The sequence below is a fragment of the Camelus bactrianus genome, chromosome 27 (assembly GCF_048773025.1).
Source record: "Camelus bactrianus isolate YW-2024 breed Bactrian camel chromosome 27, ASM4877302v1, whole genome shotgun sequence".
Classification (NCBI taxonomy): Eukaryota; Metazoa; Chordata; class Mammalia; order Artiodactyla; family Camelidae; genus Camelus; species Camelus bactrianus.
The window spans coordinates 23,212,031-23,233,888 of record NC_133565.1 but is presented as its reverse complement, the minus strand read 5'-3'; the positions used below and the strand labels follow the sequence as shown (position 1 = coordinate 23,233,888).

General features: G+C 40.3%; 1 protein-coding gene across 3 annotated transcripts in view; it reads right to left on the bottom strand.

Annotated features, from left to right (window-relative positions):
- The window catches only part of AGBL1 (AGBL carboxypeptidase 1), a 618,212-nt gene that overhangs the window by 534,461 nt on the left and 61,893 nt on the right, over positions 1 to 21,858 (bottom strand). The window lies entirely within an intron of this gene.

Genomic DNA, 21,858 nt, shown 5'->3' with positions numbered 1-21,858 from the left:
GTCAGGGAGCATGGTGCTGGGCAAGCTGCTCAGCCCCACCGAGAATGGGGCAGAGAATAAGGATTACTCCAGGCAGGTAGACAAGCCTGTAGTAAATAAAGTTTGCATGCAGTAAGGCTGCCAGAGCCACTACCAGGAGAGTCCACCTACTTTTTTCAGGTCTTTTATAGAGACCTCAGCTATTTCCCCAGACCTGTCACCCACTTATGACTCTCATCCTTTAATCTTCATCCAGAAGTGCCATGAAAAGGTTGATGGCTTGCCTAGATTGCAAGGTGAAGACATTGTTCTTCTGTTTGCACAGTTTTGTTTCTTCCCCATTTGGAATTACTGAATCACTCATATCTTTTGTATCCTAAGCAAGTCTTTGCCAATAGGATGGATGGACGGGTGGGTGGGTGGATGGACAGAAAGGAAGCATGGGAGATACAAAGTAAACTAATTAATCTCATTCAAAGTAAACTAATAACATGAATTCACTTTGCTTTTTCCCAAAACTCTACAGATTTCATTGTGGAAATCCAAAGCCAAATAATTTCATAATAGTGGAGGTAACAGGAAGGGGACATCACCAGACAACCAAACGTTTTGGGAAGACAAGAAATGAGGCAGTCCATTGACAAATGAAACAGTGAAAGAAGCCACAGCCCAGAAACAGCTGTAATCAGGTAGCAAAGGATGCCTGAAGCACATGCAGAGGTCAACCTGTTGATAAGAAACCCAGAAAGGCTGCAGGTCAAAATTCTACCCAATCATTCACCCTTATCTGAAACAGGACAGTTCCTTATTCTTGATTAATATATGAATAACGTAGAAAGGAAAACAACATTCAGAATGCCAGTTTCAGAAACAATAACGTAAAAAACTCGTTTCAACTATGAGTTATCACTTAAAAGACAAGTCATGTCTCCTTTACTAGGGTTCTCAGAAATATGGTCGGGACTAAGGATACTGAAACTTTGCTACTTCAAGGACCATAAAATGTTACCCAAACATAATATAAGGTTCTTCCCTGTTTTGAAAGTAGATTGGTAGCAAACAGAACACACTGAGTATTCGCAGTGTGACGTGCTCTGTGCCAAACCCTTATTCACTCATTTCAAAATTCTTACAACCGATTTGAGATTGTCCCTGTTTTACTATGAAGAAAGTGAAATTGGCAACATTGACTAAGTTTCTCAGAGCAGATATTTAAACCCAGGTCTTCTGATTCCAAGTATGATGCTGGTTCTACAACACAGTGACTTTCTTCTAAGAAATCAGTTCACAAAGAAAAATAGAGAAAAGGAAGAGGTGAGGAAACGGGGTCATGTGTAAGTGCCCCTTCCTCCTAACCTAACAAAGGGTTTAGTCTTTGTTGCATTTGGAATTGAGTTAAATCAATAGACTCAAATCAGCCTTCTTTGTCTGCCAGCATCTGCCGCTATAGGTACCCGGACCGACCTGTCTTTGTGTGAGTTGCCTATAAATGCTCTTAGAGGAGAAGGAGCTTCTATTTTGGAATCATTCAGCCTACTGTTGTAGCAGTTGGACAGATTCAAAGTTACTGAAGTTCTGCATAAATGACTTTGGTGATGGAAAGGATAGCCAAGACTCCCAAGGGGGCCTGAGGGTTGCACACCTTCTGCGTTTGCAGATAGGAATCTTGATATTCTCCAAGGCTGCACTTTTTCATTGCTTTTACCTCTCTTCCCTCAGCCACGAGGTTTATTTGGTAGTACCCAATGTACACCACGGGGGTAGAGATGAACCCTAGCTGACATCACTTAACCCCTGGGAACAAAGTATCCTTAGTGAAGACAGCCAACATGGAGTGCATATTGAGGAGGCAAGGATCTGTCAACCTGCTGAGTCATGATGTTCTGTGCTACCATCATCTTTGTAGACCGAAAGATTTCTAAAAGGCACTGTCCATTGAAAGCACTGTCCATCTGTGGTCAAATATCTCAGACACAGACAGGCTGCAGGAGACTGTCTGTGCTTGTTAGTTACATCCAGATTAAAAGAGTGGAATGATAAAAATCAAATGACATCTTTAGTCAACACTCTACTAACATAGCCTTCCTGGATATGACAGCACAAGAAATTCTTCCTCTGCTTAAGGCTGCAGAGACAGAGAAGATTTGAAAAATGTCAGAATATCCTACATAGAATTTCCCCAATATCTTCCCTGGTCTTGGCTGACCTATAGACAACTCTATAGTAGTTCGAGAGCACCTGTAAACTGGACGAGGCCTGTGTACTACTGATGTTAACCAAGTAGAGTGTGATTTATCTTTATCATATTCGTGTGTGTGCCATTTATAACTGAATGTGTGCTTCAGTACACTTCTGATTATTTGTAGTAGTCAAGTATACTTCTTACACGATTATTATATGCAATGCACTTTTGAAATATGAAAGTGTTTGTATGAAATTTTGAACAAGAATACGATGTTTTTTTCCAATTTAAAGAATCGATGATCTTTTTGAGGCAACGCCATGATGGAAACTAATGAAACAATTGGTGGCTATTACTCTAGAAAAATAATATAATGAAACTAAAAAGTGCTATAAAATAAACACCTTTAAACAATGAAGCTTGGGGAATATCTCAGCCTCCACAGTCTGAAATCTGGGTAATTTGTAAGTCACCCTTGCCTAGAAAGACACCACAGATGACATAATTGAGGTGCTAAAGATTAATCGGATTTGGAAAAGATATTTTTTCTTATAATCCTTTTGAAATCAAGAAAGAAAGTTCATCAAAAATAATTTAAGTCTCTGATCCATCAATTTAATGATCCTAGTTCTTTTCCTTTTCCTCTACTTATATGTGCTGTCACCTAAAATAAATCCAAGCCAAAATGAAGCTTTAAAAATGAAGAAGTGAAAAATTAAATTGTTAGACAAACCTTCCAATAGGCTGCATCTGGACCTTCAAACAACTGAGTCAACAAACAGAGATACGTGTATAACAATTACCAACATCCGTACGGGAATTAGGTTTACAGAATAATCTTTCTGTTGGAAATCAATCCAATCCCCAAGTGAAGGTCATCTTTTGTCTATGATAAACACAATAATTTCTTGGCTTTTGCAAACAGGGCAGTTGTGTAAACTCCCAGTCATGTTAGAATCACCCATGTTTATTTTAACAACCCCACTGATAGGATTAAATGGGTTTAAAGATTAAATGACTTTACTAAGGGTGGGTTTCCTACATTCACAGAGAGTTTGTTGATCACTAAAATTAGATTCAAATAACATACATAAAGAGAAATAATTTTCCTCATAAACATTAGACAAAGTTTTCAAACTTTTCCAGGGAGGCCAGAATCTGCTATGTTGCCAAAATCCTGTCTGCAAATGTATTGGTTAGATTTACTCTTTTCTAGCCACATAGCTTGAAGGAGAGTTCACCCAAGATAGAATAAGTCAGCGGTTGGGTAATGTCACGATTTCCATAAGGGTGTGGTGTTATTCATTATATATTATTCCTCCTTGTGATGGGTTAGTTTAGGAATAAGACTAAGACCCAATTCCAGCCAAAGATATGTGACAGATAGTCTACTGGGGGATTCTGGAACCAGTCTTTTCTCTCTAAGAATAAAGCCCTAAGAAGAAATGGTCACTCCTCTTCTTAAGGAAGCTGCCACTGTAATTTGAGGCCTGGACCTGCTGCAGCCATCCGGCTGCTAGTCTGAGTATAAAGTCAACACTGAGGATGGCAGAAGCAAAGAGGGGAAAACAATCTGAGCCCTTGGTGTCAACACTGAGCCATGGAATCAACCATCCTACAAAATGATCAAATTGTTGTTGCTCAAATCATTGTAAGTCAGAGATTGTGCTATGTGCAGCCAAAGTCATCATAAATGCTGCAGTTTCTGAGACATAGTTAAAATAGATCTTGTTAAAGACTTTTGAAAATTACTCTCTTAGCAATTTACAACCTATATCAGCGCATTAAAGACTCTGGGTTAAAAAAAAAATTCCTACTGTATTTAAACCAGAGCTCCCCAAAATTATTTGATAACAGGATCCTTTTATTTTCTCTTCAGTCAGTCCTATTGTCCTCAACAAAGAAGACAGTTGTTGAAAGACACCCCCAGGGCATAGCTGGGATAGACTTAGCAATATGAGAAAATGACAGAGGCCGAGCTAAAGACAAAAAGCAGCGAAAAAAATCTCTAGGGAAGGAAATGCTTGAGGGACTTTTAAAATCTGGAATGTCCAATATCAATTTTTTTTTCCTGCTATGTTGCCTTGTGGCTTAATGACCATTGCAATCATCTTTTGCCCCAAGTCTTCAGTAAACCTTGCCAGGTGAACATTTACTGGTGAACCCTGGGAATAAAGGGATGCTGTATTTCCCACCAGATCTGGAGTCAAATTTCGCTTTAATATGAAGAACATGTGATCTTGGCAAGCCAGATGATTTTCAGAACTTCAAGATAGTTCGATATTTTTAAAATTTTTCTAGGCATCATTTTGGTGAGGAAATTACATTTGGAGACTTTTCATCTGATGAATCTGATGAACTAAGCAATGCTAAATATGTATGAAGTACAAATAAAACATGATCAAATCTTCTGAAAAATAGACCATGCAACATGACCTCCCCTCCAGAGCTGTCACAGGGAAGGGTATGTTTGTACATGTGTGTCTCACTTGGTCCAGGATGACCACAAGCAAATTCAACCAATCAGAACTCTGAAACACCCTACCCACATGCTCTTCACAGAGATACCCTTCAACTACTGGTTATCATTACCGTGATTTTACAAGTATTTGTGAGATATTATGATTAACATCTGTCTTTCCCTATTAATGTATGAAACTCATCAGGACAGAGGCCACATCTATTTCCACTCACCATCCCATCCCCGGCACCTACATGGTACTCAGTCTTTAGGAAGCTCCCAATAAACGTGTGAAGAAAGGATGACTCTATCAGTGAATTAGAGACTTAAAAACTCTCATAGGTCAGTGGAAAAAGTGACTCCTTCGTACTTAGTGACTCTTATACAGAATAAGTTCACGCCCATCATGCAATAACGTCTACAAGTGGAAGAGAACATGTCAAAGCCAGCATATTTGTATCAGGTTCTGCAGAAAAACTTCAATGACAAATTACAGAAATATATACCTTTCCTCATATATGTCTCTTGCCTAAGACCTTGCTAGCTTGTTCCTTTCATGCCTATTTTGACAGAGTTGGGACCAGGATTAAATTGCCGTAGAATAAACGATCAGGCTCCGGCACGCCTGTTGTAACAGGGGGCTGCCTGCTCTGTGCCCGACAACTGGCACGTCTTCCCCTCCTACTAACTAACCACCCAACATCCTTCTATAATTCATCTTTGTCTTCGGGGGTATCACCAAGGTTATCGCAGGTTAATTAGTTGTAAAACTGGTTAGCGCTTCAGGAAGTTAGATTTTCCGGCACACAGGGACATAAACAGAGAGCCTCAATTTCCAGGACGCTCTATCTCCCAAAGCATCTTCGCAGAAATCCAAAAGCACTGGAAATGGAACGATCTTCTTTTTCAGATACGGGAAACAACACTATCATCTGGCAGGGCAAACGGGGAGCAGAAGGGAGAACGTGGGAGAGCCCAAAACTACAGCCAAGGAGGCATCGCATCCTATTCGCATGTATCACTTCTTCTTTTTCTGCAAATGCCGAAGCACAGACCTAGACAGTTTGACAAATGAGTAGGATCACGGAGAACACTGAGGAGGAGGATTAAGGGACCGGAATAATTGATATATGAGGAGAGAGGCTTTTGAAAAATCCAGTTATGAAGCGCCCCAGCCAAACGATGAGTTTGCTGAGGAAGTGCAGATGTACTTCAGGTTTGCACTTAGAAGCAAACCCCAGAGCAGGTTAGGAACAAAATGAGTTTTTCCAACAGGATGTAAGTAGGAGTGAAAGGAAGAAATTAAAAAAAAAAAAAAATGGGGAAGTCGAGACCCAAGTCAGGATGAAATCCCTCACAGGAGTATGTGTTACTCTGTAAAGATCTTCCCCCACCCCCAACAGTCTCATCTCCAGATAGAAGACTTGGAAGCAGACCCCAGCTACTCCCTCCTATGGCCTTCCCTTGGCCCAGTGGGCCACCCAGAAGGGCCCCGTCATTGCCAATTAGTGTGGCTGTTTCATGCAAACAGCTTTTGTGTTTGTGAAAGGGGCGTTAGAATAAACAGAGAAAATATTCCAAAATTAATAGATCTTGAACAACTGTCAAAATCTGGCTGAAAGGGTGGCTTTTACCCTTAAGACAGTGTCTCAGGCATCATTCTTGACACACTAGTCTTCCCACTGTGTTAAGAAACACAGTCCCTTATTCTGACGTCCAGCTCCTTCTCCTGGTTGCCAAGCTTTTCCAGCCCCCAAAAGATAGACTCGCGGACCCCATCACCCTCTCTGTGCCGGTACGCAGGTCTTGAGCCTCTAAACATTGCCACTCAACAAAAGCTGCTCAGAATGGAGCAGTGGCCCCATCTCAAGTGAGCTGTGGGTCAAGATCGCAAAAAGGCAGAGAGACCAGGGCGACGCCTTTAGGTTGCCACGTTCTAACGTGGAAACGTGGTACAACGGCTCTGCTGCATCATTCTGAACTCCGGTGAAGTGACGGAATCTTCCGCTACGAGACCACAATATCCCATGTCTGTGATTGTGCTCTTTGGTCTCCATTTCTGTGCCTGCACTCTATCAAGTCCGTTAGTCATTCATTTGGTCACTTCCTCTCGGTCGGAAGAGAAATATTTTGAGGAAGCTGGGCAAGAATAAGGGATAAATCCACCTTCCTCTCAGTGACATCTCTGACTCGAACCAGGGAAAGTATTACCACCTGGGGTGAAACGGGTTTCCAAAGATCCCCTGACATAGTAGCCAGGGTGATCAAATTTTCAAATAAATCATGTGATAAAATTAAAGGGCTTACGTGACAACAGCAATACAGCACCACACTTCTCTCTCTGTTTAAGTCTTGCTGCCTGAAGCAAGCTCTTCTAACGTTTTTGCTGTTTATTCTAGTATTTACCACCAAGCTTGTAAAGTCTATGCTGATACTGCTACTTACTGAGTTACTGAATTTGGATAATGCCTGTGGACTTACTGTGTTGGTAACTGTCCTTGGACTGCTTTCCCAAAAGCCATAGTCAACCCTTGTCTTGCCTTCCTCAACTAGAGAAAACTAGAGTACTTTCCTAGATTCCCGCGAAGCTGGATGATGTAGTCACATGACACAGTTTTAGCCAATCAGATGTGGTCAGAGGTCCCTGGGAGAGCCTGTGCCTTCTTAAATAAGAAAACAAACTCTCACTGGTAGAAACAACTTGCCCCACGGACTTCACCCTTCCTGTCTGGAATGTGGAGCAGTGGGTGACGGTACAGCAGCCACACACTAAAGATCGGGGAACAGAAGGATAGAAAGAGCCTGATTTCTGATGAGATGGGGCTGTCACTCTACCAGTCCCAGTCTGCCTGGCTCAGGATTTCTGAGGTCGCTCCAGTAGAGTTTTCTGTCCTTCACAACAGTTCTATTTGTTTCGCTTTCTACTTCACGAAGACTAATTAGTCTTAGTTTAGAACATCGTCTCTTACTTTTTATCTATTACTGTCATTCTAATTCCATGAACCGCTTTGATTTTTTTCTTTCTGCATTCCAGATTATCATTACAAGCCTTTGCTCTGTCATGAGTTCACTTTTCTGCTGTCTTTTCTACTCCTATTCTGTTTCTTTCACTTAAAAGAGAATTTGTACCCGTAGTTTTTTTCTCCTTCCTCCATAATCTTCCTTTACAACTCATTCTTTTGTTGTAGCAACGTATCTTTGAGCTCCTGAGTCATTGAACTCATGTTTACTTTCAATTCTACACTGCAAAGGACTTGTGGGAAATTTTTATGTTTCTTGAGTCATGTTTTCTTGAGCTTAGATTTTTCTGGTTCTGTTTTCATCGCCTGCTTCCTCGCATCTTTTAGAGGGCTTTCCCTCTACGCTACTTTCCATATTAACTAGGACAGTCCTTTTTTATATATTTTACTTGCTCCATAAAGATGAGGTTGAATTATCCATTAGTCTGTCCCCACATTATCTGATATCTGATTACCTTCCTTTCAGAGTTCCCATTGGCAGTCTAAATGCTTTGTTTTCACACAGCATCGGTAAGTTAAACCCGCTATCGTGCATCCTGCAGGAAGAGGAAGAGGAACGGGGACCGGAGCTGGCTGTAGCGCATTTATCTAGGTAGGATTAGCAGTTGCTTAGAAAGCCAAAACCAGGACACTGCCATACCAAACAAACAAACAAGAATCATACTAATATAATAAACAAATAATTATACACATATGGGTTATTCCTGAAAATAAAAATATGAAAAGTAGATATTTATTTTAAATAATTATTTTATAAAAATGCTAATATTTAAACAAAAAATGAGACAAAGTGGCAATTAGTAGCACTTAATAGTAGGTCCAAACAAATAATATGTGTGAGAAATGTGTAATATTTTTCTATTTTTGGGGGGGGGTTAGTAGTTAGGTTCATCTATATATTTTTAGAGGAAGTACTGGAGATTGAACTCAGGGCCTCGAGCATGCTAAGCATGCACTCTACCACTGGAGCTATACCCTCCCCCCTGTAACATTTTTATATTTCTTTCTGCATTCATTTAAATCTTTTAAAACTCTCTATTGTATATAACAGTTATGCTAATTATACAATATTAAAATGTATTCTTAAGATACATGTATATAATGCTTTTTGAAAAGAAAATATAAACATAAGAGGGCTAATTAAACAGATATTAGCCACATTTAATAAAAAATAACAGCAATATGGTTTTTTTGGCTCTGTGACACAATAGGATAGTTGTAATCCTTCTAAATCCTTTTCTAATAATACTTCTCTAAACTGCCTGCAACTTCTAGGACATGCTTCTCTTTTTTAAATGCAGGGATGATACTGAAAACAGTCAAAACCAGAATTCATCTTGTCCTGCAGCTCTGCTTTCGTCAGACCCTTTTTACAGTGGTTTCTGGTTTTGAGGATGTCAAGCTAAACGTCCTCTCCACAAAGCATCTGAGCACAGAGTATGTAAGGTTTTACTTTCTAGGAACACCAGGGTTTTAGACAGGTAGGAATTAGTTTCCGGTTCTCTAAAAATGTCCATCCACGTCATATCTATCAGCTTGCTCTGGTAGATCAGTTGTCTGTCTATCAGGACCTTTGCATCTTTAAATTTGTCAAATAGATTTTTTATGTCTATGCTGTCCATAATTTTGAAAAAAAATTCCAAAGTTAGATATCTTTCACAGGAAATGGTTTTAAAGCAAAGAAAGTCTGAACTTGTGAAATCAACATTGGACTCCAAGTAAGTCACAGTTTTAGTAAAGAAATCGAGAAAGTTCTGTTTAATTTGGCTGCCCTCTCTGTAGACATTTTTATGAATTCTGAAGCAGTCTTATTCCCTTCTCCCCCCCAAAAATGAGTCTTCTCTTTTTCCATAAACATGTTGGTCACAACCTAAAACAGTTCAATGCAGTCACTTCAACCTTAACTAGGACTCCTTAATTTCTCTTCAAAGATCACCAAAAAGCTTTGAAGAAACATTACATAAATCTCTGTTTTAAAGCAATCCTTTTTCCCATTTTTATCCTCAAGGTATTTCCAAATTAGAGAAGGAGATTCTTCTTATCTCACATTGGAAAACATTTTATAGTAAGCCAACATTTTAAAACATTTTTATGGCCAACAACAATGTACCAGGATGTCCCATGCCCACAGGATACTATTGCCTTTCATCTCTATAAACTAAAAATCTTATTAATTGCTTCTGTATGTTTTGAGGAAACTTGAAGTTGACCAAAAAAAAAAAAAACTGTTTTGAAAATCCCACTAACACAGGTAAGCAAATCACACCCCTTCTTGGCAATACTGTGTACAAGATGTACAGGACATCTAACAGGTAAGATCTTTCCATTTCCTTTGGTTAAAAGTTTATAGACTGAATGGAATTCGTCAAAATTTATATTTGCACTGTCTGTCAAATATCCAGATAGATGAGCAAAGTCTAGTTTGCATGTGAACAAGATTATAACAATCTTTTATTTTCTATTTTCTACAATTTCATTTAGAATCTTTGGAAATCAAGAATCTGGTTTGATATTTCATTTTTTTCAAAGCAAAGTATCTAAAAGCCAAGGAGAACTTGCTTACTGCTGTTATTTCTCTTCTTAATATTAGAGGAAACATAATCATTAATAAGAGCTAACAGAATCAGCAGTACAGTGTGAAGGGCCAACAGATTAACTATCGAATTTCCCCTTTTGTTCAAGTACAGAATATTTTCATTGTTACATCTGAATCAGGAGATGTAACTTTACTCAGTTTCACAGAACATTCAAGAAAACAATACAATAATGTGTATTCATTCGTATGGTATTTAAGCCAATTCAGAGGCCACTGTCTTCTCTGAGTATTGGTGCCTTCGGGGAGATGAAAAACCTTTAAGTTGACTCAGAAGTACTTGACTGTCTCATTACAGACCTGTAAGATTCAGCCTCCATCTGTGCCTTCACATCCCTTCTCCAGCATGCACCATCCCCAGTTTTTGTCTGCATGTTGTGCAGTGTGTTTGGCTCAGTTTTTTACCCCTCTGATCCAGTTGTACATGTCCTTCCATCTGTCATTAAACCTACACAGTCATTTAACTTTCTTCTTCAGCGATATATGGGCCATGTTGACATTGGTACTGAGATCATTCTCATTTTGTTATCCGAACTGGTCACAAAGTTCACAATGTGTAAAATTAAACTGACAAACATAGATTGTCAGCATTCACAATTACAGTACACTTAGGTTCACACTTAAGTCTCATCACCCAGAATGGTGCAATATGGATAGTTCTTTATTGTGAACCACAGAGCATGAGTGATCAGAGGAACATCACTGATCAGAGGAAACAACAGTGACCACAGAGGATGTCCATTTATCCATTATCCTTTACACCATATCCACTTGCCGTTAAAAACAATATTACTTTCAGGCCCTATCTGGAGGGTTAGCATATGAATTTTGTACTTTTCCCTCAACTTTCCACACTCATCACCAGAAACTAAGACCTTTCATATCTCACCTAGAGTTTTCCCATGCAAAAATTTTCAATGCAAAAAATTGACACTGTCAGAGTCAAATTAGGATGGTTGATTACCTTTTCTTTGGAAGTTAATTAAAAATCTGGTGACAGAGTTCATTTCACTTGACTAAGAGCACATACAGAGAAAGACTTTAAAGGTTTTGAGAACGAGCAAGGAAGGGTACTATTCTTTACTGAAGCTTGTTATGTTCTGGGCCCTTATGTCTATTATCCCATTTAATTCTCTCTGCAGCCTCGTGAGATAAAGCACTATTATACCCATTCTTAAAGTCTGCAAACTGAGACTCAACCAAGTTGAGCAACTTGCTTAAGGTCATTATAAACGGGGGGAGCCAACTCTTGAATCCTAATCCATGACTGTTGACCTGATATTATTTTCAATCATTTGGAGGGGTTTAAATATATGTTCTTTCGAGCCCTGTAATCCTAAGAATGTGATGAGGAAGAGAAGTTTAGGGTACAAAGAAAAGGCAGAACTCCACATTTTCAACCACTTCCAAGAGGGTAGCTCTCATCTGTATTATATTTTTAACTTCCATGTAATAATTCATTTGGAAAAGGGGACAGCAATCTTCTACTTAAAGAAAGGAAAATCTTGTAAAGAAATCAGACTTTAAACAATGTAAAACACAGTGTTTCCTTTCCCCATACTCTTTCTTATAACGGATCTTACGTAAGACCTTGACAACTAATTTGTGGATGTGGGTATGAATCGGTTTTCACAGGGACGTGTGAGTTGGCAGCCCAGTTTAGATGTTTGCTTAGAAGCAAAAGGTAAATGCAAATGCAAGTGCTTTAGCTTTGTTTGATACAGTGTTAGTATCAATAGTAGCCTAGGGATCCTCAAATTACAGATGGAAATAAGCAGAGCCTGGGGCTTGAAGGATTGAAAAGGCAGTATGCGCTATATGATGCAAACAGTTTGGGATTTAAAGCCTGATGCTCTGACTTGAGTCTTTATTCTGGTATGACCTTGGACATGCTGCCAAACATCTCTCAGACACTGTTTCTTCATTTGTAAAATGGAGGCCAAAATGCCAACTTAACGGTGATTTTCTCAAAATCAAGTAAAACAATGTACATGAAAACATGTGACCCATCTCAGGTTCCCAGTTAATGCTCCATTTCTAGTCATACTAATGATTCAAATTCTTGAAAGCCTGTAGTAATGATACCCTCACCCAAAGTGAGATTTACTTTGGAGAGGCCTTTGTGGAGGCCACAGGGTTCCACATCAGATTGGCTCTTGAGATTAAAATTCTGCTCCACTGCAAACATCCTGACAAGTCCACACAGCAGGTTTGCCCTCACATTTTAGCCCTACATTTGAAGTGGTGGGTTAGAAGCCTTGGAATGCCCACAGCAAAAAAAAAAAAAAAAAAAAAAAAAAACAGTCTTTATACTGTCTTTCATTTCTCCATTTTTCCCTTTTAGTGATCATGATGTGAGGTTGAGATTCCTGATGGAATGCATAGTTTCAGATCCATCTTGAGATGTGTCAAATGTACTATCCGAGATCTGAGTAAATTTGATTGTCCAAGCCTTGGACAGCCATAAATCACTTGTAGCTAAAAAGTCCCACCCTACAAGAACTCTTTAACGAGTGATCTTCAGGGATAGAAGCTGCCCCTGAGAGTGAGAAAACATTTTTATTTTATAAACTCTTTTTTAAGAAACCAAAAATTATTTTAGAACTCCTTTTTAAGCTGTTTGCCCTTTTGAAGCCAAAAAAAAAAAATCAAAAATAGAATATGTACAAAATTCCCTGAAAATCAAAAACCTTTCAACAATGGTTCCCAAAATACACTCTTATACTTCTGCTTTGAAAAACAGACTCATATTGATCCAACAACTAGCTGTTCGACGAACTCGTTTCAGCCTTCACTAGCAACTCTGATCAGAAAAAAATACCAACAGATTACTACTTGGAGTGAACGTTTAACCTCATCACAGACAAAATTCAGGAAGGCAATGTTTAGGCTTTCCAAACAGCAGAAAAAAAAATGAAATCATGAATTGAATTTCTCAAAAGCTATTTTCTTTGAATGCCTTGGAAATAACATCTCTGTAAGTGTGAAGTCATTTCATTTTAACACTTTATGTCCCCAGTATCTTAAGTCTTAAGAAATGCATGCCAGCATTTCTTAAGATGAGGCGATTTGGAGCTGTAATACCCATGGTGACCAAGAGATGGCAGTGGGCTGAACATGCCCTCAGGATTGGTGGGCTGCTGACATCAGGAACTGCCTTTCCTGCTTCTCTGCCTCATTGACAGTAATCTTGTTACAGAAACATTGGTTTCCTCCATTGTTCCCGCCTTCTCTCTTACCCTTCATTATCATAACTCTGCCACTGTATTATTTAACTCCATAAGGGCATCCTTTCATAGGGGGACCTTGATATTAACTCTGAAAAGCAGTCTGGGGGGATTCATTTGGCCTGAAACATGCCCCATAAAATGGGATTTTATTATGCATAGTGATGATTACTATGATTAGGGTCGGCCATTTTCAAAGACAAATTATTTCAGCCACAAGGAAACGGAGACCTGAGGCTGCCTCTTTCCCTTTCAAAGCTCTCAAGCTCTAGTAAAACTGTCCCCTGCACATGTTTTATTTATTTTTTTCTAGTCATTTAGTCACATCTACTTTTAAATATTGAGGAAAAAAGTCATCACGCCCCCAGCATGGCAGAGTGATAATAGACCTGGATATTCTTATTCTTATCGGAAATTTTCATCTTATCTCTTCTACACACTACCTGTGTAAATTACAGGAGATCACCTATTTGGGACTCAGTCTCCATTTATCAAGCAGGGGTATTGGCATGAGTACCCTCTACTTTGCCTTCTACATGAAACATTTAAAGATTCTGTGGAAACTAAAAACATTGCTGTCACAGCATCTGAAATTGTTTTACCCCTTTAAAAAATTTTGTCAAAATATTTAGATTGCAAAAATTTTAGCAGTTCTAAGAAGCAGGAATGAGAATCTCCCAAAGTAAAACAGAAAAATCTCTGATAGCTGCACCAGAAGAAAATGGACAGAGATCCTAGTAAACTCTTGGAGAAAGCCCCCATCCCAGAGAAGTGAGAACTCAAGGTGAAGGCAGCATGGGAACCTTTTGGACAAGTACAAGTGTGGTCACCTTCCTCCAAGCACCCGCTGCGTGAGAAGCCCTCAGGGTTTGCCCTTGATCAAACACACTGGAGAGTTAGCCATGATGGAGAGCATCCTCTTAGAGATACTGAAATAAAACAGCAAAACCTGTTGCTATGGCTGTGGGGCTGCTCCACTACATTCTTTCTCGAGGTTGCTGGATCTTTAAACTGGCAAAATTGTAACTACCAGGGTTTCTTTCTCTCCTTCTGCTTCCCTCCCTTCCGTTCTCTTTTCTATCTTCCTTTCTTTCTTTCCTTCTTTTTCTTTAATCTGACCCTGAAGATCCTGCTATGAAGTATTTGAGTAGAGATCTATACCCGATTCCAACCTAGTCCAGCTCAACTGTTACTGATTACAAACTAATACTGAGAGAGAATAAAAGTGTCTCTGTAAGAATGAAACCACAAAGAAAACTATTCTTCACTTCAAAAGGAGAAGATAACATTTTCTTAATAGGCTCCCTCCCTGGGATGCAGAGAAAATGTAAGTTAGAAAAGGGAAATGAATTCTAAAATACCCCTTTCTGTTCTTAAAAATATTCTAGAGGGCATTTGTGTCTATAATCCTAGAGGAAACTGTCATGAGGTCATAAATCTAAGAACACAAAGAATTTGATACATATATTGAACACATGGTTATGAACTTGAAACTTTGTTGGAGGCAGTGAACAGCAGACAGGATAGAGCAGAAAACTGAATTATTCAGATTGAAAACAAACACAAAGAATTTCCCTAAAATGCGAAGAAAAAAAAAAAAGAGAAAGGGAAGGGGAAGGGACAGTGGGGGAGGGTAAGAGAGCAGACAAGATACAGAGAAAAGATGGTACATTGGTTCATATCCTCCTTTGCCATTACTACCTACCTCAAACTTTACCTGTATTACTATCCATCTAATTGTTCACCCTGCCCAAACCAGTCTGTTTATTTTTTCATATGCATTCTCTAATGTTTTTCTTTCTACCCAGAAAAACATCTTCTGCTTTGTTCCCTCTATACTCCACCCCCAATACTGATGGGCTAAATCCTCCTCATCAGTCAAAACTCCTCTTCAGTTCCTTTTTGGGTGAACAAATAAATGAACAATCTAATGATCAATAATGGTGGCGTTAGTTTCAATGCATGTATCTGTAGCCAGACAATCAAATAAAATATTTTGCAGACTCGACATTACTGCAACTATTCTCACCTAGCTTTAATTTTCATAACTATCAACATAATACCTAATAATTATAGAAAACATTTTAAAGTTAATTTATAGTCCCACTGCTCAGAAATAACTACTTATTGGTATTCTTCTTTAAAGATTTTGTTGTGCATAATTTTATGCAGAGAACATTTTTTGTTTTTAATTGATACATCAAGATATAATTGGCTTCTTTCACTCTATATAATTATTTTTGATTTATTCATATTGTAGTGTGTATCAATAGCTCATCCTTTTCATTGCTGAGTAATATTCAACTGTGTGGAAATACTACAGTTTATCTCTCTTTTTTCTCTGTACTTTATTTTGGAAACTTTATTTTGCTATGTCTTCAAGTTCACTTATCTTTTTTTCTGCAATGCCCAGCTTTCCTTAATTCAATCCAGTGTATTTACCTCTTTTACATTGTAACCTTCATCTCTAGAAGTTCGAGTCTTTTAAAATATCTTCTGCATTTTTACTTAACTTTTAAACATATTCCACAGTTAGAGTAATTTTTCAATAATCTTGCCTGATAATTATAACATTGACCTCAGTTCTAATTTAATGATTTATCTCCTCACTATGGGTAGCATGCCTGATAATTTTTTCTTGCTGAATTCTAGATATTGTGATCTTTACCGTGTTGAATGCTGAATATTTTTGTATTCCTATAAATATTCTGAAGCTCTGTCCTGAGATGCAGTTAAGTTTCTTGAAAACAGTTTTATCCTTCCAGGTTCTTTTTTAATATCTGATAGGTAGGGCCAGAGCAGTGTTCAGCTGAGAGCTAACTACTCCCCAGTACTGAGGTAAGACTCTTCTGTGCACTCTACTCAGCGCCCCACAAATCATGAGGTTCCTCAGTCTGCGTTGTATAACCAATTATACAGCCCTGCTTGAGCACCAGGCATCGTTTCCTCCATTCCTTTCAGGTAATCTTTCCCTGGCTTTGGGCAGTTTCCCAACAAGTGAACACTGATCACTATGCAGCTGAATACTTGAAAGAGAATCTCTGAAGATCTCCAAAGCTCTTTCTCTTTGTACTCTGCCCTATGATTCTAGGCACTTTTGTCTTTCTGAACTCCCAGCCCTGGCTCCTCAACTCAGGCCATCCAGCAGGTGGTATCTGGGGTCTCCTCACCTGCACCACAAAACCAGAAACTCTCTTAAAACATTAAGGGAACACTTAAACATCAGGGAATCACTGTTTTTCATAGCCTGCTGTCTAGTATCTTTTAAAATGGTTTAAATATACTCTATCTGTAGTTTTTTTTCAGGTAGGAAGATAAATTTGATCCCAGTTCTTCCATCTTGGCCCGAAGTGGAAGGTGTATGCATATTTTTCACATGGTTGAAATCATTCTGAATTTTGAATCCTATTTCTTCTAGTCAATATTCTATTATAAGCTATTACCATTGGCAAACATCATGCCTAATAAATTTTTTATTTTACTATATAATATTGTGATGTACAAATATGTCCCTTTTACTATGCATCCCATGTTATTAGACTTTTTCTGGTTATACTGTTTCTAATTATAAATAATACCATGATTGATATTTTGTACACAAATCTTCATCCACCTCTCTCAATGATTCTTTTGGGCAGATTTTAAGAAATGAAAAAATTGGGTTAAGGAATGGAAACTTAAAAAAAAATTTTTGATGGACATCACCCCATTGTTTTCATGAAGGTTTTATCCACCTACATTCCTAGCGGCATACACGAGTGTCCATCTTACTGAATCCTCACCAACATTATTTTTCAAAATCTTTGCTACTCTGGTTTCTGAAACTGGCATCGTGATTTCATTGTGTTTCTCTGACTGTTGGCAAGTTGAATATTTTCATGCGATTATTGGTTTTTCTTTTTCCTCTTTGTGAATTATGTGCTCCCATTCTTTTATTGTCTTTCAAGATATTAAAGTTTTCCAAATCAATCTGAGTGCACTCCCTGCCCTTATTCTCTCGCGATACATTCCAGCCACATGTGAACCCACTGTTTTTTTCTTGTCTTCGCACTTGCTTCTATCTCTGCCTGGAAGGTTCTTCTTTTATAATCTTAACATCTGAAAATCCTTTCCTATTTCAAACCAAAAGCTGCCTTTTTAGTGAATTCCTCCTTGCCAGTTCCTGAGTAGACTAAGATCCTCCTCCTTTGAACATCCTGCCGTTACAGTATTTATCTTATTGGTTTACATGTCAATGTGTGCATGTATCTGTAAGCTCCTCTATAAGGAGGGGCAAGGACTATATATTTTAATCTCAAAGCCCACACAACTCTGCCCAAAGACACATATTGAATGAATAAATGGTTAAAAGAATGCATTTCAGACCAACTAAAAGTGTTCATTCATTCAGCTGGCATTTATTGAATACCTACTACATACCAACTGAAAGCAACCCAAACCTAATTTATAATAATTTCACTTCTTTTAAATGGCAGGCTGTTGTTCTCTAGCCATTTTTCTCATTGGCTCGTCTGACTGTAATTAATGATCACATGTGGTCTAATATTACAATAGCACTGTAATTGAACTTAGACAGAAAGCCACCAATCTGTTCCCATCCTGCAGTCTCTGTCTAAACTCTTTAAAGAAGCTAGCTTTAGATGGCTATACATCTGCTTAATGGCTTTCTTTTGACCTTTTTCTTTCCAACTAATTGAGTCGTCTTGTCTGTGCTAAATAAGCCCATCCCCAGACACAGCACCCACCCACAATCCCACGGGAAAAGCGGAGTGTGCTTCCTTCACCCACGAGCTTCATAATTTGTGGTGTCTGAGTGTGGAATCCACCCCTGAAGAATTTGGTAATGGCCCATTAGAAGCATCTCTTCACTCAAAGCAAAGGGTGAAGGTTATGAGTTTCTACTGATGAGGGCCTTTCTGTACCTCCACTCAGTTCTTCAAATCCCCGTCGCCCACATGTCTGTGGGCAGTTTACAGTATTGTGAGGAGAGTATGATTTACGGGAAGATACAACATTTTGCAAAAGCTCCTTGCTGAGTTAGGCTGGGGCCAGATTAACTTCTATAGGATGTGGAAGTCCCTAAGAGCCTGCCTCCAGGCCACAGAGGGAAAACCAGGGCAGATCCACGAAGAGGGACGGGCGAAACAGGCTTCCGCAGATGAGGACAGGAATGGAGCGTCTGCAGAGAAACGTCCGCAGGGCAAAGGGGTGCGTGTAGGGCTGTCCCAGGACACGCAGGCCCAGGAAGTCTGTTTTGCTTTGGAGACTCCATCTATACAAACAATATGACACCCCCCAAATCAGCACGTCAGCAACATGCTATCTGCCGCATCTCACGTCATGCTGAGGCTGAAATGCCATGCCAGACAGCGGGAGTGATCGTTGGCCAGATCCTCCTCCTTGAATCAAGGACTGGCCACAGAATCTCGGGACAACCCCATGTGCACGTGTTCCAGAGCCTCTCCTCCTCAAGGTATCTGGTCCACTTCACTCAGGTGTCAGGGCATCAAGAGCAGCCCAAAGCAGGAGAAACAGACGGAGCCCTGTGGATGGCACTGCCGACCCAAGCCCATCTCAGAACCAAAGGAACACTCTACACATTTCCAGGAAGTGTCTCCAAAGTCTGGAGCCTCCTAAGGCACAGGGCCTACAACAGAGGCCAGCAGGCCTCTAAGGGTGTTTAGGGATAAAGGCATTATGAGGTCATTTCCTCAGAACAGGAAGCCAGTCCATTTCCCAAGCCCAGCACTCGGCAGAAAGTTCCTCCTGCACTGCACTGTTATTGTGGCCATAGATTGTCAGCAACTTGAAGACAGCGTCTGCCTTCTGCTGTTTTCAAACCCACATGCCTAGCACCAAGACAGACACATAGAATGTAATCAAATAAATGTTAAAAGTCCTAGTTTGGGGCAAGTTTGATTTGCTCTGTGCAGCAGAGCATCTGAAAGAAACGGACAGTGTCTTGAAATTAGGACGGAAGGCTTAGTTCGACCTCTCTGAGTTGCGGTCATCTCATCTTAAAGTGAGATCCTTAAGGATCTTCCAACTTTAGATCCTGTGACTTGAATATCTATGACTGGCCCCTGATCAGGGAGAGATCACTGGCTTCCCAAAAAGACGAAAGGGATTTAAACCAACAAACCCAGCTGCCAAGGTTTAATACGTGTAGGAAACTATTCATCCCACCACCAGCTGCGGGCTCAGGGTCAGGCAGCAAACGCACTCATCACTCTGTCAGTAAGCTGAGCCCGTGTCGTGCTCTCCCAGCAGCAGCACTCGTGGGGCTGGGGTGGAATTTTTTTGTTCCCTTTCCAAGGTGCTTGAGTCCAAGTCATCCGGAGCACACGGCTTCTGAAACCCCAATGTGAGTCCGCACCCTGGAGACCACACAGGCTAATTACACTGAACCGAGAGCAGCAGAAGTCACAAAGCCACTGATGAGAGGGACAAGGAGGAGATGAACTCCCAGGGAGAGATTCAGTAGCTATTTTGAGCAACAGCAAAATCTGCTTCTTTGTCTCAGTGACCAAGTAGCTGAGTCACCCAACTGCTCATGATCTCAGGGAAGCCATTAGCTCTAGTTGACTCTCCACATATCCGTCAGCTCCTATGATCAGATAAAGTGGAATGGTATGATGGTTGGAGAAATCCCAGAAGGCCTGGCTCTGAAAAAATCATAGGAATTTGGGGGAGGGAAGATAGGGAGGAAGGGGACATTTTTTATAGTTCATAAATTAAAGATGAAATCACCACAAAGAGCTGCCAGTGAAGCAATGCCTGGTAATCCTGCACTCAGGCACAGCTCAAATGCCAGAGACACCCGAGATCAGGCCTTTGGAAGGAGAAAATCACCTAAAACTATTCTAAGCACAGACAAGAGACTAAGCTGAAGAATTTGCTTGTGACACTTCACTGAAGACCCAACACATCCATCTTCTCCTCTGGCCGGGTGTCTGAGCCCAGGTGAAGCACACAGCCTCTGAACATCATGGCCCCATAGAAACCCAGGCCCCCAGGAACTCTGGAGTCTGAAGAGGATAAATCACAGCGTGAGAACCCTGCTGAAAGCCTGAGAGGACATCGAGGGGGTGGGGATATGGGAGACGCTGTCCTCTGTGAGGGTGAGACTAGCAGGGACCTGAACAACACATTTCCCAACTTCCCGTCTTCTTAAGAAAGCTCCAGAGAAATGGCAAGTAAAGGATGAAGGAGCCATCTCGGCTTGTGGGTGTCCTGAGTCCCCTTTTCCAAAGTGTGGCTCAAGGGTCAGGGAATACCACGGAGCTTAAGCACCAACCTCTGCTGGGAAGACGCAACCCATTCCTGATTGACTCTGATGCTTCTGAGGCAAGACACGCCAATAGAGTTTATTGGTGGGAGATACACTGATGATAACAGCTGATAATTCGGCTTCAAAAGTTGGGTTAAATATCACCACGTGCAAACGTGGCCATGCTGTGGAAATAATCAAATGGACAGACAGTGGAAACTGCCATTATTTTTACCAAATTCCTTCAGCCCACCCTGGACATGAGGGAACAAAGGTAGAGAAGGTGTTGAGACATGGAGCAAACACAAGCTTTCCTAAGGTCACAAGATGAGTCGGTCACAGACAAGCAATCCATCTTTGCCTCAATAAATTTCCTACCTAGTGAATCTGGAAGGCTCCATGGCAGCTTTGGTGCAGATAAACAAACTTGTTCACAGCAGAGCAGATGAGCGAGAGCTCACTCGCCCTGGCCCTGGGTCATTTCTCCCTCCCCAATTCTATAAAAAGCTCCTCTATAAATTCTAAAGGCCCATAAATTCCAGCTGAATGGATTATCAAACCAGAGAGTCAGCAAAGCTTGAACTGCGCACCGCCCCCCACGTCCCCTCAAACTCAGATCTTTCTCTTCCGCTCATCTCTGCCTGTTCCCCAGACAACTCTAAGTAAGAGACAAAAGACTCCAAGTTTCTCCTTCCCTCTAGTTAGTGAGACTTTGTTCTCTTTCAAGCCGATGGTTGCTGCCTCTCGCTGTCTTAGAATGAATTCCCTCCCAGACGGCACCTCCGCACCTCCTGCGAAGAGAGTTCCAGGCAGGGCTGCCGCATCGTTTCCCAGGCACGTTTAGACATGATGGAGCCCCAGATGGGGAGTCAGCTTGGGATCATGGACTAACAAGTTAATAAATATGAAGTGCCTACTACGGCACCCATTCAGTGAATGTTGGCTTGTATTCATCATTAGGTAGGTTCTTCACAAAAACACACTTTTTTAATTGAAGAATTTCTTCCAAATTGAATTAAGAGCCTACCATAGTCAAGGTACCTGGGTAAGGCCAATGGAGAACAGCAAGATAAATATAATTTGATTTCTACCTTCAGGAAGTTTAGAATTTAGAGTGGAGGAAAGA